This window comes from Patella vulgata, chromosome 8, assembly GCF_932274485.2.
Source record: "Patella vulgata chromosome 8, xgPatVulg1.2, whole genome shotgun sequence".
In the NCBI taxonomy this organism is placed as follows: Eukaryota; Metazoa; Mollusca; class Gastropoda; family Patellidae; genus Patella; species Patella vulgata.
Genome location: NC_065886.2, coordinates 15,896,631 through 15,913,334, shown reverse-complemented (window position 1 = coordinate 15,913,334; position 16,704 = coordinate 15,896,631).

The window sequence follows — 16,704 nt, the reverse complement described above, 5'->3', positions numbered from 1 at the left end:
GATAACTACATACTTCAATATTCATATAACTCTTTATCAATGTTCCATTCCCACTTGTAACTGCGGCGTTGACAGTTTTCAATTTGAAGATTAGGTGGAAATGCAATCTAATTAAAACACAGATCCTATTTTGTTTTGTTTTTTATACTTCAAAATTTCGTTTTACTTGTCTTTACTACACTAGGATCTGGAAGAGTTGTTATCATTGACGTGTTCTGGATGATGTGAGGTATTAGCCAATGAAACGGTCTGTTATGGCGAGCTTTAGACGTGTTTTGCATGGAACTGTGGGTAATCCACTAGTAACATCAATGCTGATTGGTTAATGAAATGTCTGACATCATAGGTCAAAAGCCATTCGTATGACCTCTGACGCGACCTATGACCTATTGCTACAACCAGTCAGATCTTCATGTAGTGTAGGCCATCAAAAGTATAAAAAAACGAAATGAAATATAGATCTGTATTTTAATCAGATTGGGTGGAAATGCCCTTTTCGGCTGTCGGCTAGGCAAAATTCACCTCCCAATCATTGAACACATAGTAAATGAAATTAACCATACAGTATGTTAGTGTCAGATTGTGTTGATGATACCTTAGACTCAATTGTAATGTTCTCCTCAGAAAAGGATACAATCAGCCAAACAACCCATCCTATTGTTTTAATTGAAAAACTTTTGACATTAGGATTATAAATGACTCGCAAATAAATATGATCAAAACAAAAATCCACATCAAAGAAAAAAAAATGTTTGCAAAAGTAATGTTTTATTTACTAAACAAACAGATAAAGATTATCACACATGTATGTAAAAATTAGAGTTATACATCTAAAAAATCTGATTATTTCTTCAAAAGAGACAGTCAGCTAGAAAAAATGGCTTCAAAATATGAAAAAAATAGATTTGAAATTGATGGTTAAGAATTTGAGATAAAAATGTTATAACAAGCCAGAATCACCCATAAATGTTCCGTAAAATTATTTGATAGGCATCTTTTAAATTTCTATTGAATCGAAGCCTGGTTAGAAATTTGAGATGAAAATGATATAAACAAGCCAGCCAGCATCACCCATAAATGTTCGCTAAAATCATTTGTTGGGCCTCGTTTAAAATTCTATTGAATCGAAGCCTGGAGATTACATACTATTGATTGTATGGTTTTGTTTATTTAATTGAATATTAAACAGTCAATCAGTAGGTTTTAGTATGGATTAAGTCATGAAGAATTAGATATGATTTGTAAAATACTAATAACTATCAGAAGCTTTAAGAAATTAAAGAAAACCCCCCAAATAAATTGGTAAATTGAATTTGCAAACTTTTTGTTATACTATACTGCTAAATGTATCTGTTCCTAGGTCCTCAGAACATTTATGTTTTACTTTTCACAACATATGGCTAATTTAATTAACAAACCAAAACAAATTCTTCGATATTATGTTAAGTAAAATGGTACAAAGAGTTGTTGATTATATGTGAATTACTCAGGTAGTGAGTTGCCGAGTTCTGTTTTTAGTTTGTTCGCTTGACTCAAACACAGCACTGATGCCTTTATTTGAAGAAAGTGTTTGTCCACATTAACCGCAGGCTAATTATTTGAAAATTTAAATGTTTAAAGTTCACAGTGCGAGCAGTGTTTAATACTTAAGTAGTGTGCTTTGATTTTATGAAAACATTTCCTAAGAGTTTAATGTTGAATTTATACCAGACATTTAATTGTTTGTATTTGAGAATTTAGATATCATGTCAAGAGGACACATGAAGTAGCTACAAAGATGTTTTTTAAGATTTAAATTTTTATATCTTTTGGTTTGATTTTGAATAAAAATTAGAATTATGTAGAGACATATGAAGTAGCTATAAAGATGTTTTTTAACAATTTTTATCTTATTTCTTTTGGTTTGATTTTGAACAAAAATTAAAATTATGTTGAATTTCTTTCTATTTTTTTTTTTTAAAAAAAAGCTATGAAATTTTGTTTTATTTTCAATTACCAAATATTAGAAATCATTAAACATTAAAATAGATCTAAAAAATTGATAAATAAATTTGTTGATTGCAACTCACATTTGATTAAAACTAATACACATTTATAATTTGATTTGATATGAAATGAAATGGGGTTTAACGTCATACATGTACTGTTCTTCGATTGGGCTAATGAAGACGGAATTTGAAATGAATAAAACAAAATCAGTATCATTATGTCATAAAGATTCGTTATTCAATTACTAAATAATTAATTAATTTTTATTTAAATTTTTTTTTAAATTGACAGTCGATATCTGAATATTAAACATCATAAAAACAATTTAAAATTTGTTGTTTGTGACGAGACACATGTAATCCAAATTATTTTTTTTTATACTATGAAAGGTGTAAAAAAGAAATCATATTGTATAAAGATGTGACTTTAACACAATTTAACAGATAATATAGGATATAAGTAACAACATTGTTTGAAGTTTTCTATATATATGGAGATATGTTGATAGCAGAGATTTATTTACAGTCAGGTCTAAATCCGTCCCGATTTGTTCTGACGCGTAGATTGTCGCGATCTTACATCCTGGCACCAATCCGTTAATTACCTGCTAACGAGCAAGGTGACAACGACTAGATTTACCAGGCTTTTATTTTTACTCACATGGAGAACTTATTTCTGAAAGAGGATGAGAGACCCCGACAATCTCAAAGCCTTGAAACCAGCATTCCCTCACATCACGCCCATCTTGTTTGTAAATATAGTTGAAAGTCAACAGAAAAAGCGAGACCAACGTGTTACTTAGTCGGACATAATGATTGTTTTGTCATCTCAAGAATTCAACTCTAGCATATATGAAGGTTTGTTGACGAGGGACCCCATCAGTTGAACTTGGACTCGGAGCGTGAGCAGGTCGCCAAACGACCTCTCTTATTAGTTAGCGCTAGTCAAACTTTGAAGTTATTATCAAGTTTGAAGAGTTTTAAGTTGTACTACATTTAGAGTTGCCTACCATCTTGTTAGGATGTGTTTTAGTTTTGGAGTTTGACTGAGAGAAATGGCTTTAAACATGGTTGAACTAGGGACCTGTATTTCTGATTTTCTTGTACATTGGATGTGCTATTTTATTGATATTTTCTTCTGAAAGTTTGTGTGCAAATTTTCATTTTGGATTTATATCTAGCTTCTTTCAATTCATAAAAAATATTTGCTTGTTTTTATCTGATGTTAGCTGTTGTAGTTTTGTTCAGGAGAATTCAGAAATGGATTTATTACTAGTTATATTGAAAAATGTCAAAAATTGATAGGACTAACGAAAAGTTGAAAAAAATCTTATTTAGTAGATAGGGTCTGTTTGATGAAGAAGAGAGAATATTTTGTTAAGATCTTTCTTTTTTCCCTTCAAATGAATTCTTGAAGGTGTGTAGTTGACGAATGGAAGGGTATATATTGAATAATAAGTGATTTGATTAAATAATTTCTTGTGTTAAATTGTTTGTCAATAATTTCATGATTTCAGCTCTTTTTGTTGCTAAATATATGAAGTTGCAAATGAAAAAATTAAAGATTTATTATCAATAGATTTAAAGCATCAGTAACATTTCATAGTTCCATTAAGTGCTTTTGATTGAATAGGGTGCAATTTGTTCAAATAAAGTTTTGTTTGGAGATTAAGGGGAGGTAAGTCTGATTTGAATTCTTGAAGACTAAAGGGAGATAATTGTATTGTTGAGGAGGATACCATGTTGTGTTTACAGTATTAATATAATATGTGAACACAGCTGGTGGTATCTTCTTTAATTACAGTTTAACAACATTGTCCTCTACTTGGCATCAACAGCATTGATTGTTTCAAACAGCTTCATCTATCTTAGTTTTACAACATTTTTCTTCTGCCTGTTGTCCATGCACATTATGGACTGTTTCAAACATATACATCATTTTATGCTATAGTCTTTAGGTAGTCATGATGGTGGTAGTCTCCAGCATCCTTTATATTAATAGTTCCAATCAGGTTGATAAGTATGGAAAACCAAATAGTTCATTATTTCAAATTATACCTGCTTAAAGATGTTCTATATAGAATTTGCTGGTTAGAAAAACAAGCTTAGATTTAATCATTTTTACAAAATCTTGCATAACTGTAACATCTTCTTCACAGTTAAATAGAAATTTTGGATGTATACATTAGTAAAAAGTACTGAATTTAATATTTTGTAGAAAGGCTTTGTCATATAAACAGTAACACGACTGACAGTGAAAATGTATCTAGTTGTTCTGCTCTTCTAGTAAAATTCTCAGATGGTGGTTTTTACTCTAAAGATGATCAACTAACGAGTGGAGGACTAAGATGTTGGTGGGTGCATGATTTGTTGCTCGGCCGCCTATCATTATTTCAATTATAGCTCTAGTAAATATTGTCCCAGATAGATTAATGTTCTTTTTTGGCAATGAAGAATTTATTTAAGAAAGTTTTGGTGGAATGAATTTTTATTTTTTTACCATTATATGCAATATTTCTTTTTCAAAGTTAAAAAAAAAAGTTTGTCAGTAAATTGTAAAACTTGTATGAATTTGAATTTTTTCTAGAGTTGTTTCCCTTGTATTAACCTAACCTATGACTTGATTTTATTTTCTGTAGATTTAGAAATAAATACTTACAGATTTGACATTTTCAAAAAATCTTTGTTTTTATTTTCAATTAGAATTAATTCTAACCCTCATTGCAGTTTGTCTTTCGGAACAATTTATAGGTATTATCAGTAGTAGCTATTAACAGAAATAATGGTTGGATAGAAGTTCTTAATTTGGACAGCATAAATGCTTTTGACAAAAAGTGTCATATAATGAACCAAATTTGCATTCTGTAGGAGTCTCAGGAGAGTTTTGTTCATTTAATTTGAATGAAGCTCATTGTGGAGTTATAAGATGACTGCATGACCAGATGATATTCAACAAATATTGACTTTGACCCACCTGCATTATTTAATATTGGTAGATTTATTGTCTTTATGAGTAAATGATACTTTATTTGAACAGATATTTTTGCATTGCGATATAACATATTTGACAATGGCGTAGACCTACCCTACTGTTGGTCCAGATTTCATATTGCATGTAAATTATCAAGAAACCAATGGGTTTGGAATATTTTGTTTTGTCCATAGCTCTGCCATTTACATTCTTAGCTGAAATAGAAAATCAGTTATTATTATTTTACAATTCAAATGTACTACATGTAATTATTTAAAATACATTTGCCATCTGTCTGATTTTCCCTGAACAGTTCTTGTTATGTTCACCCAAATGAGTATTTGTTAGCCATTGCAGTGGGAGGCGGCCATTTCTAATTGATATGATGCTGATATGACTTATTTTATAATCAAATGACCCGTGATGTTTTCTCGTGATTCTCATAAAATAACCCCTGATAATCTGTTGAATTTCTACCAAAATATTTCAGATTGTTTATTTTTTGGGGTTTTTTTTTTGTTTGTTTGTTGTTAAAAAGTGTTTATAACAGGAGGAGTTATGTTCAGTGACACCTCGTGTAAATGAAATGGTGAGAAGTTGACCTTATATCACTGCCCATAAATACGAATGTGATTCCATGGAACAAATGCACATAAAGTACATAACAAACAATATGCAGTTTCTTGAGTTAGAATACTCTTCACAGGCGTCTTCATGGATGCCAGCATATTTAATCCTGGAACTTGAAAGTAGTTCCAATGGCAGAATTCGTCATACATCTGAGGTTAGATGTAGGTTACTGGAGTCTGCTGAGGTTTGCAGAGTGTTGTTCTTTTCAGTTAAATTAAATTGTCTCTAAAGGATTCTGCGTTCTACTATAATTTCATTTTTGTTTGAAAATAGAAATCATTTATTTGAGTAGCTAACTTCTATTCTGTTACATACTTTATACATAATATAGAAGTTATTATGTGTAGGATCTATTGTATGTTATTATCCCTCCCTGAATAAATTGAAAGTAGAAAATGCTAACATGACATAGTACATGTTTCCCACACCCTGTCTATACCTGAACAATAAAATATATTATAATATAGACCAACCTTTTACCTACATGTATAGACATATTATAGATTATTACTGTACACACTACAAACCTATTTCATAATTTGTCAATAAATTCACACAATACCCAGCTGGCAGCCTGCCAATACTCTAAAACCTGACTCTTAATGTCATGTGACCAATGAAAGAGTATATACACATAATAGTTACTTACATGTACGTTTTATATATATATATATATATTGCATACATATAGATATATATATATATATTGAACATCCTTGATGTGAACAGAGTGACATGTTCGGACATGTTGATCTATCACATGATTTCTATAATTAGACATGATGTCAGTAGACTTGTTCGTGCAGGGGTCCGACATTAGACTGTTGTTTATATAGGTATGTAGCTATACATGTTCATTGCTTGTTTTCTTTCTTTTATAACAAATGTCTTGAAGACATTAACTGATTTTTTTTTCTCGGAACTCGGATCAAAGAAATAAAAGGTTAATGTTGGCTAAGTGATCTGTTTTATTCGTGATTAAACATTTTTTTTTTTTGACATCTGACATTAAAATAATAGAAACGATTATTGATTATATTTGAATTAAAACAAGTCGAGTCCAGATTATTTATTTTAAAAACTCAATTATTGATTTAAGTTGAGCAAATTATGTAATTTATACAGGAAGATATACACTCTGGTTTATAATTTCTAAAAAGAAAAATCCTTAAGAGAATATTTCTTTGAGAAAATTGTGGAATAAATTCTGTATTTCCCAGAATTTTGATTAAGAATAGTTCCTTAAAGGCCAAAAGGAAAAAGAGCAGATATACAAGTATGGATATATAAAAATATCCAACCATATATAAAATAAATAAAATATATACTCGTTATCGGTCTGACATGTACAATAACATGTACATCAAAAGATCTTATCTATCTACTTAGCATTATATACATATTTTATACTTATCTATATTTAATTACTTTCATCACTCATTTTATACATCATTTAACCATTTAATTCAGAATCTTTACTTTTTTATTCATTCATTTATTCATTCACTCATGCCTCATGCACTTACTTCATTAAGTCATAATATTTAGGGAGTAATGTGACAAGGTGTTGGTGATCATCAGGGTCGTGGGAACTGGTGGGCAGGGAAAAATTTTCAAATATATGTTCATTAAAATTAAACACACTTATGTGGATATACTGCTTCTGAATTTTATTAACATGCTAGGTTTCAATACACATACAAGTATCCTTATATCCATATAAGTGTTTTTATTTTTAGTGAAATCTATTTCTATATGTCTTATAAGGATTATGTTCATTAATTTAAAATTATTTGTGAAACTCATTTTTGCTCAGTACGCTAAAAGCTCCCCCAATACGAGTTTTGTTCAGACAGGCGTGGTCATACATGACAAAAGCTAGGTTTATGCTGATGGTTTTCATATTGTTAGCTTGGATGGTAGCTTCATTCTTTTCTTGTGAAAATTGCTGAACCGACATTAGGCCCTTAAACCATACCGTTTGCTTATGTAAAGATTTAAGCGATATGCTGATTATAAATATATGAATGTTGAAAAGAATCGATATTAATATATAGAGAGTATAAAGTATATGTAAATATATTTATCAAAATTTATTATTCTTATCAAAACAGCTGTTACACAATTTACCCTTAAGTAACTTAACAATAGTAATTTTGATAGAAAATGGATTTTTCTTGTTGGGTTGATATGGGATAAGATTATTGCCTCAGATTAGAGGATGGGAGCAGTGATGACATGTTTGAAAAATTATTGAATACGGTATGTAGTTCAGGGTTGGATAAAACTCAATCTGATTAAAATACAGATCTATATTTTGTTTCGTTTTTTTATATTTTCGATGGCCTACACTACATGAAGATCTGGCGGGTTATAGTGATGGGTCACGTCAGAGGTCATACGAGCGGCTTTTGACCCTATGATGTCAGAGATTTGATTAATCAATCAACATTGATGTTTCTAGTGGGTTACCCACATTTCCGTGCACCACACGCTGAAAGCTCGCCTTAACAGACCGTTTCATTGGCTAATCCCTCACTCCATCCAGAACACGCCAATGATAACAACTCTTCCAGATCCTAGTGTAGTAAAGATAAGTAAAACGAAATTTTGAACTATAAAAAATGAAATGAAATGGGATCTTTGTTTTAATCAGATAGAATAAATCTTGCATTGGCCCCTTGGCTGAAAATGTCAATGGTGTATGTCCTTGCAGCAACAGAGAAAAGGGGGGATATTCTGGCACATGCCCCTTGGTTGCCTTACCATAGCTGGAACTGTTTTTTATTGTACACAATTTCTTTAGAACTAATTTAGGGGTTCCTTTAATATTGGGGAACTTGGCTTCAACTCAACCAGCTGCCCCTTGATATAGTTCAATGTTGACAGGCATATTTTCTATTAAATAGTTAATGTTGGTTGATTGGTGTTCATACTACAACTCTGCATGCAGTATTACCCTATTGGCTCAGTTATTAATGATAATAAACGCCATTTCATTTTATTTCTATTAAATAATCAATAATTGCACGTATGTACAGGGAAGTAAGGGAATGCCCATATAGCTAAATTTATTCAGCTGAAAAGGTATATTGGATGGTATGGAAATGGAGGAAATCTCTGAAACTTTGAGTTTATATATAGGTAAATTCAGGGGGACTACTGCACACAATAACAGTTTGAAAAAAACCATAGAAGTCCATAGTACAATATGACAATCTACAGGATGATTAATGTTAGATAATATCATTGTATTTTCTGATTTTAACAAACATCATAATCTAGCGAAATGAAATGTGGTTTAACATATGCTGCTGATCTGCTCCGAACTGGGCTAATGAAGACGGGCATACACCGTACAGTGTGTGATGAGGGAAATTTTGCCCGGACAGCGGCACTGCAGCCTTCTCTTATATCAAATTCCAACTGTTAAGTTTGGGTTTTTTTTTTTTTTAGGTGCTCGCCAATTTTTACAGGGGACCTCAGTTTTTTTGTCCTATCCTAACGACTATATGTTGTCCCTTGTCAGGCCCTCTGACAAGGGGAGAACCACACCAGAAAATGCCCTCATAGCACACTGTATGGTGTATGACCGTCTTCAATAGCTCAGTCAATTTAATACAGTAGGATGTTAAACTCCATTTCATTTCATTATAAAATAAAAATCGTTATGTGAACAGGTGACTAAAAATTCATACAGAATGACAAATATAAAGATATTTTTTTATAATAGATGATGATTAAATTAAATAAGATTGAGAGGTAATGATATTAAATAATCTTGAAGCTATATAATAGATTAAAGGAGAAAGTTCCGTAACTATCTTAAGCAGGCATTATCAATTTCATAACTATGAAAGAGGGTTTAGCATCCACTTGACCTTGTTCGTCATGTACAAGCGTAACTCAATTTGTTAGATCAAATTGAATAGAAGCATGGCTATAATGAGTTTAAGTAAATTGAATTATTTTTTAAACCATCTGTAACAGTCTCAATACATGTATACAGTTGTTAAGTGGGAGGATCAGCTTGTGTAAATTAATAATAAGTTCCACCAATACATAAAGGTAACGTTTAACTGTGAATTGAGAAGGTGTAACAATTCATATATCCTAGAACATAACTTAAAGGCTCTATACACCAGATGGCCAAATAATCAATTTCACTACTATTGAAATTTAACTAAAAAATTAAATTAAATGAAATGAAAGGAAATGGGGTTTAATGTCATACTTTTCTGGGGAAGTTGTGTGGCTGAAAGTTCTTGTCATTGAATCAAGTGGCGAGGTTTTGATTCCCCACTTGTACATGACAAGGAGTAGGGTCGCCTGCCCAACTTCGTTTATATACTGCAGTTTCGGCCACTGCTAAAGACCCCTAAGTACAAGAGAGTTATTGAAATAAAATTGAAGCATATTTTAGTCCTGATGACAGAGTCGGTGTGTCTGCCAGGCTGAAAGTAAATATGTTCGAATATATGGAATGTCAAGTTACATAAAGGTATTCGATAACTAATTTCCTGTCTGATTGATGTTACTTCTTTCTCTTCCTCATTCCATACTATAAAACCTTATCCCTCCTCTATTCATCCTATTTCACATGCTATCATCCTTGTTGTGTTTGTGTGATAGATAGATTTTAAAATAGCCATCATTTAACACAATGGTGTTGATTCTACCTTTTATTAAAAGTTCTGATTACCGTATTTGAATGATAAAGCTCACTCTTTTGATTATAAGGGAGCACAGTGGCACAGCAATTATGGTGCTGACTTACTGTTTTATCACATACTCTGATAAACATTGTTTTATCACACTTTGAAAATTATTTTAAAAAAAATTTCAATCAAATTACTTTGCTCTGTTTTGTTACATTGTTATAATGTCATGTTTCAGGCAGCTTATACCTTCCAGAACACTTTGTTATTGTAACATTCAGTTGTATATTAACGGGACACATTCAGTGGTACAAAACACAAAATGTATTTCATTTGTCATTTTGTGTTATGGACTTTGAATTTCAGGATTGGAGGTACAATATTTACTCAGAATCTCATTTGACATTATGAATTTATAGCCCCCCCCCCCCCCCTGACATTGTCTATTAATTGGAAATGATCAAATAAAACTGCAATTTGGCTCTTATAAATGTGCCACTTTATTTGAGAGTTAAATACAGCTAATAAGTATTTGAATATAGGCAGTTCAGCTTCTAGTATCTCTAGTCGTATCTACAGTATTTATAAGACTAAGCATACCCTGCTAGCATCCACACCTTTTAAAAAAACGAAGCTAAAGGAATCAACGGTTTGGATTTGAATTTTAAAAGAGTTACACATGTTTTAGATACCAAATCCAAAATGTTTTAGATACCACGTACAAAATTATTCTGGTAGAGAGGTCATTAGTTTCTCTGAAATTTGCATTCTCTGATTATGGAGTATATATTAAGGAAGTTCACATAAGAAAGTTGGCTTTTGTATTCAGGAAGCTACACTTCTGCGCATTTGAAACATTTCTATTAAATCTTGGCAGATCAAAACTACATATTGTCACTGCACAATTTAGAGATTTATGACCCTGATGATTAATACGTATACCCTCCCAAATTCAATTCTTCGATATTTAATACTGACGCAAGTACATGTACTAAACTTGGACAACTATTGTTTAAGATATTCTTTTGTTGAAATGAATGTGGTATGTATGCAGTATTTATTAAACTATTTCAATAGGGATATATATCATATAATAATGACTGAATGTGGATATAAAGAATGATCTTTCTTGAAACCTTTATAGTGTTCACAAAGCATGTCCGCAATTATTTGCGGTCATTGGCAGGAAACAATTAATGAAATAGTAATAGCCCCAATGGGTAATATTGGGGAATGCTACCAACAGAGAGTATAGCAAGTAATAATCCATTATAATATAATAAACAGTTTATATATGGTCACATTGACATTTGTATGAATTGTATTTTTTTTATTCCATATTCTTGCATCAGACTTCAAAGCGTCTTAACTTAGATTTATTTTGTAATGCAATATATTGATTCTACATTAAAAAAATATATTTTTAGATGCCAATTTTTGTTGTTTTAAGATCTTATCTCTGAAATTCTCCCTCCTGGGTGGACAAATGGTTAATGTGTGCTCATTGGATCATAAGGTCTATCAAGTGGCATGGTTTCAATTCCCTGCTTGTACGTAACAAGGAGTAGGGTTGTCTGTTCAGTCTCTTGGGTTTTCTCTGGGTCCTCTAATTTCCTCCCACTGCTAAAGTCCCCTACACGCAAACAAATTATTGAAATAAAATTGATTCCCCGCTTGTACGTGTCTGTCCAGCCTTGTGGGTTTTCTCCGGGACGTCTGGTTTGATTTGTCATGATGTAGGGCTGGCTGATTTCCTTTTACCAAATAGCCCGTCTTCATTAACACGGTCAGTGAGAACACTAGGACGTTAAACCCCCAAGAGACATTATCATTCCAACTTAAAGCATGTCAAACACTCTGCTGAATCATTAGTGTCAACCCACGGTGTGAACATGGTGGCATCTAAAGTGTATCACTTAGTTAGATATCAAGTCAACATGCAACAAAATGTTAGTTAAAGTAGCTAAGTCTCTAACTCAATATCATCCAAAATCTTCGACATTGAAAACACGATTTATTTGTCAGTTTAAATCAACATTGATGTTATGATCTTACCGGGAAAAGATGGACTTCTGATATCCAATATTTAAGACAAAATAAACATTTTACAATTGGTACACGAATCATGTACCATAATGCATTTCAGCGCTATTTGTAATAAGGGACTCGAAAAACAAGGCTAGGCATATTCCACAAGTCATGTCAAACGGTGACGCTATATTCTTATCTGGAGAGCAAGCCCAATAAATAATATTGACGTAGACTGGAATAACCAGATGCTAGAGATTGAAATTCGATTGAGAATACTGGTGTATTTCGCCGAACCTAATTGATTTGAAATTTAGAGCAAATCAGTAATTGAATGTAAATCAGTTTATATACATTCATATTACATTATTGTATGCGTTGCGACCCATTTGTGTCAATTTCTAGATCCCAAAAATTAGCGACTTAGCTCCTTTAAGATCAGGTCAATATTGATATGTAAAGCCTATAAATGCCTGTAAATCCTAATGAATAAACAAAATATATGTTGAACAAATTATTTACAGAAGAGTGATTATCTAATAAAGGGTTCAAATCACTAAATCAATAGATCTAGTAAATCGATATTCTGTGACAAGGAATATAATAATAATAATTATCACCTTTAGATAAGCCGTGTGGGAACAGGTACCTTTTGTAATATTATTTGTTTGTAATGTCTACTTGGCATTAAATCAACAAATCACTTAGTAACCATTGAACATTGCCAAAAAAAAAATCATGACGTTTATGTAGAATAATTCATAACTGCAAGATTTCTTGAGATTGGCAAGTACTAGAAAATTATAACAATATAATGTCAGACGGTATGTTTTATTTTGAATATATACCGTCAACTAGTTATTAGTCTCGATTATTCAGTCTCATAGTCTCGTACGTCATAGTGAAAATTACCAATCAAAGCTGAGTTATCTCCTTTCACATGATTGATGTCGTACATTGTGACATGCGTTGCTATGGTCGTACAACAGCAAGATATTGGTATCAGTAATCTCGATGTTGGGGTCAATGTTTCTGATTTTTATGATTTTTTTTTTTTTTTTTTTTTTACAATTAATGACACACTCCCATATTTCGAGTTCTGTAATTTCTTAAAAATTGTAAGTAGCATTTTGTGTGGCTCATACATTAAAACATTACATAAATTATTAGTCTTAAATTTACATCCAAAGCCAGATAATAGCTCATTTACGACCCATTGAGGCCAAGCAATCATTAATTTTATTTATCCTTTATATAGAGATACAGCATTGAGTAAGATCTAATAATAACTATAGCAAGTGATAATTTTAGAAATATGGGGTGAAATTTTCTCTCCCTATTCATTTTGGCTTTTATACACTTGAAATATTTTGGCTTTTTTTCAAGATTAATTTCTAAAGAAGTATATTATGTAGGTCTGGTTCGAGGGTGATACAATTGCTATTTAAACAAATAAAATCTTTGGAGTGATATCATTTAGTTTACTGAGTAAGTAAGTAAGTAAGTAATAAGGTAGATAAGGCTAGAGTGGTAAAATGGCTTAATGCTAACAGAAAATGTAGGCTAAATTTTTAGATGGACACAGTCTAGTAAGTGTCACATATGTTAGAATGTGCCTGATAAAGGTTAGACTTGACTTTTAGATAACCTGATACAAATAAACCCTAATAGAAATTAGCACCAAAGGTAAGAATTTCATATTTATTGTACATATTTTATTAGAAAAAGACAACAACTAACATTGACATATTTGAGTACTTTGTGATGTTATTACATATTTAAAAGTTGTATTTTATATATTCACTTTAGATTAAAATTGTATATTCAATTATTTAAAGTTTAATTTCAATAGTTTATATGTGTCAAAAGGTAACTGCAAAACATGTAGGCGGAATTATTACAAACCAGCCGTGATGGGGTTTGATATATCCTAATATATAAAAATATTTATTATGTTACCAAGAAAGAACTTGTCTTATTTAATTCAGGTAACCCAGGTTCTTTTCACAATTTCGTAATTTTTTAGCATGTATTTTTTTTTAAGGTATTTGACTATACACATTAGTCGGTTCAAAATAGGCAAGGGTGTGGTCATATGTACATATAGCTAGGATAGAAAAGTATACTTTAATTTTGTGGAAGATCACATTAAATAATTATTGATTAAAAAAATTTCAGAAATATTTAAGCCTCCCTTCGGTCAACACGAAGGAGGGGTTGGGGGTGGATAGTTCAGTGGTCTAACAAATTCACTTTAGATCGTAAGGTCTGTCATTGAGTCATGTGACATGGTTTTAATTCTAGGCTTGTAGGTTACAAGGAGTATAGTTGCTATCCTAACCACGTGTGTTCCTCTGGTTTCGCCCTACTGCTAATGACCCTCTAAAGCAAATTATTGAAAATTGTATGAAAATATTCGCAAAATGATATGGCTTTGTCGAGTTAAACCCAATCACTCTCGGCAAGTGTGCTTTTTTATAGGTTGGTCACTAGTCGAAGTTGGTTGTAACTCACCCCAAGATTCATTTGTAAATAACCTGTTATATTTCATTAAATGACATATACATGCCTTTACAATTTAAACTCCATTTTGAATCACTTACAGATTAAGTTAAGTAAAAAGTCTTTGATATAAACAATATTTTGTTTACGAAGTAAAAACAGTCAGTGACAACATATTGTAGCAGTAAAAGGTTGAAAGTTTATTTAATATATAAAACTGACAAAAATGATTCATACTTTAAGAACTTTCAAACCGGATTTCATAACGATAAGATTTAGTCCTGAAGGGTTCCCATTCTCTCTGTATATTTAATATAAATCGGGGGTATTTACAAGTTGATGGAGCAGTCCTGAAGGACATAGGGGGTGGAGAATGGGGTAATCTTCTGTCATTTTGGGATTAGCATTACATATTTCCTCCATGGTTATAATATTTATATTTAGTGGAGTTAAGTCATCAAGGGATGTTGGTGGCCGATTTTTTAACGCATGCTCATTGCATTGTAAGGTGTGTCAAGTGGCATGGTTTTGATTCCCCACTTGTACGTGACAAGAAGTAGGCTCACCTGTCCAGCCTCATGGGTTTTCTCTGGGTCTTCCAGTTTCTACTAAAGACCCTTACACGCAAGCGAATTAATGAAATGAAAATTGATCCATATGTTAGTCCCAAAATGACCTGTAAAAGTCACCAGGTAGAACAGAAAATCCCAAACGTCTGCAGCTAAGAGATCTGAACTACATTGTAATGGTCTGTTGCCAGCTTTAATTATATTTTCTATCCCAGTTTTACTGGGCACAAAAATTGGGATACAAGGGTTTACTACAAGAATCTGGTTTATATCTGCTGTTGAGTCCGCTGTGTTTCCAGAGAATTATTATCTTCAAATATTTTATAACTATTCCTAGAAGAAGTTATTATCACATTGAGTTCAAACATCTTAGTCCTAATTCTCGTGATCAATCACATGTTCATTGTAATTGTTTAAAGAGCCATTCTTTATTGTAAAAGATTATGTGTATGAGGCAGGATATGCTTATACTGGGTTTAATTTCCACTTGACACATACAAGGTTATTTTGATGATAATGTATGGTACAATCTTTTATTTTGATAATTCACCTGCCTGCAGGGATTCTAAACAATGGGATGAAACCAAAGGACCCGGAAAAACCCCACGAGATTGGACAGGTGACACTTCTCTTGTCGCGTACAAGCTTGGTATCGAAAATATGTCACTTGACTCATTAACAGACTTTTTGATTTGAAGTCCACTTGACCAACCAAATTCAAACAATGTGTGTCAGTAATGATGATTGTTTTTAATTATCAAGTGATTGCTGTTCGTCGAAAAATATTAAATCAATTATTTTATCTATTAGATATGATTACACAATGAAATGCGTGTATCGTGTGGTACTATTTATAGGGATTAGGTGGATTTGGCAAAATATCAAGTTTATTTGGGCTTCCTGGAAAAAAACAGGAGATAGTCCACTTTACCTGTAATTAAAGATAGGTAGACTTATGATCAAGGCTAATGTACTTATCATAGGTGAAGGTCATTTACATATGTATACCATATGATGACGCCCACATATTATATTTAATACTTATGTCAGCATTGAAGTATATATATATATATATATATAAGACACAGATAAAACTTATTAAATTCACTGAAGAAAATTCAACTATTTTAATCATTGTATCCACAGCATTGAAGAAGTCTGCCTTTATTTTATTTTTTTTAAACAAAATTTATTTCTGTAAGTAATTAGATTATTAATTTATATTATTAGAAATGATGGAACTAATTTGTAAACGGATTCAGGTTTTGGCCAGTATTCTCCCCCTTGTTACAAAGTGATGTGGACGTCATTTTAAAAGGTGGTCTTTATATTTTGCAAGGTAGTATTGTGAAATATAT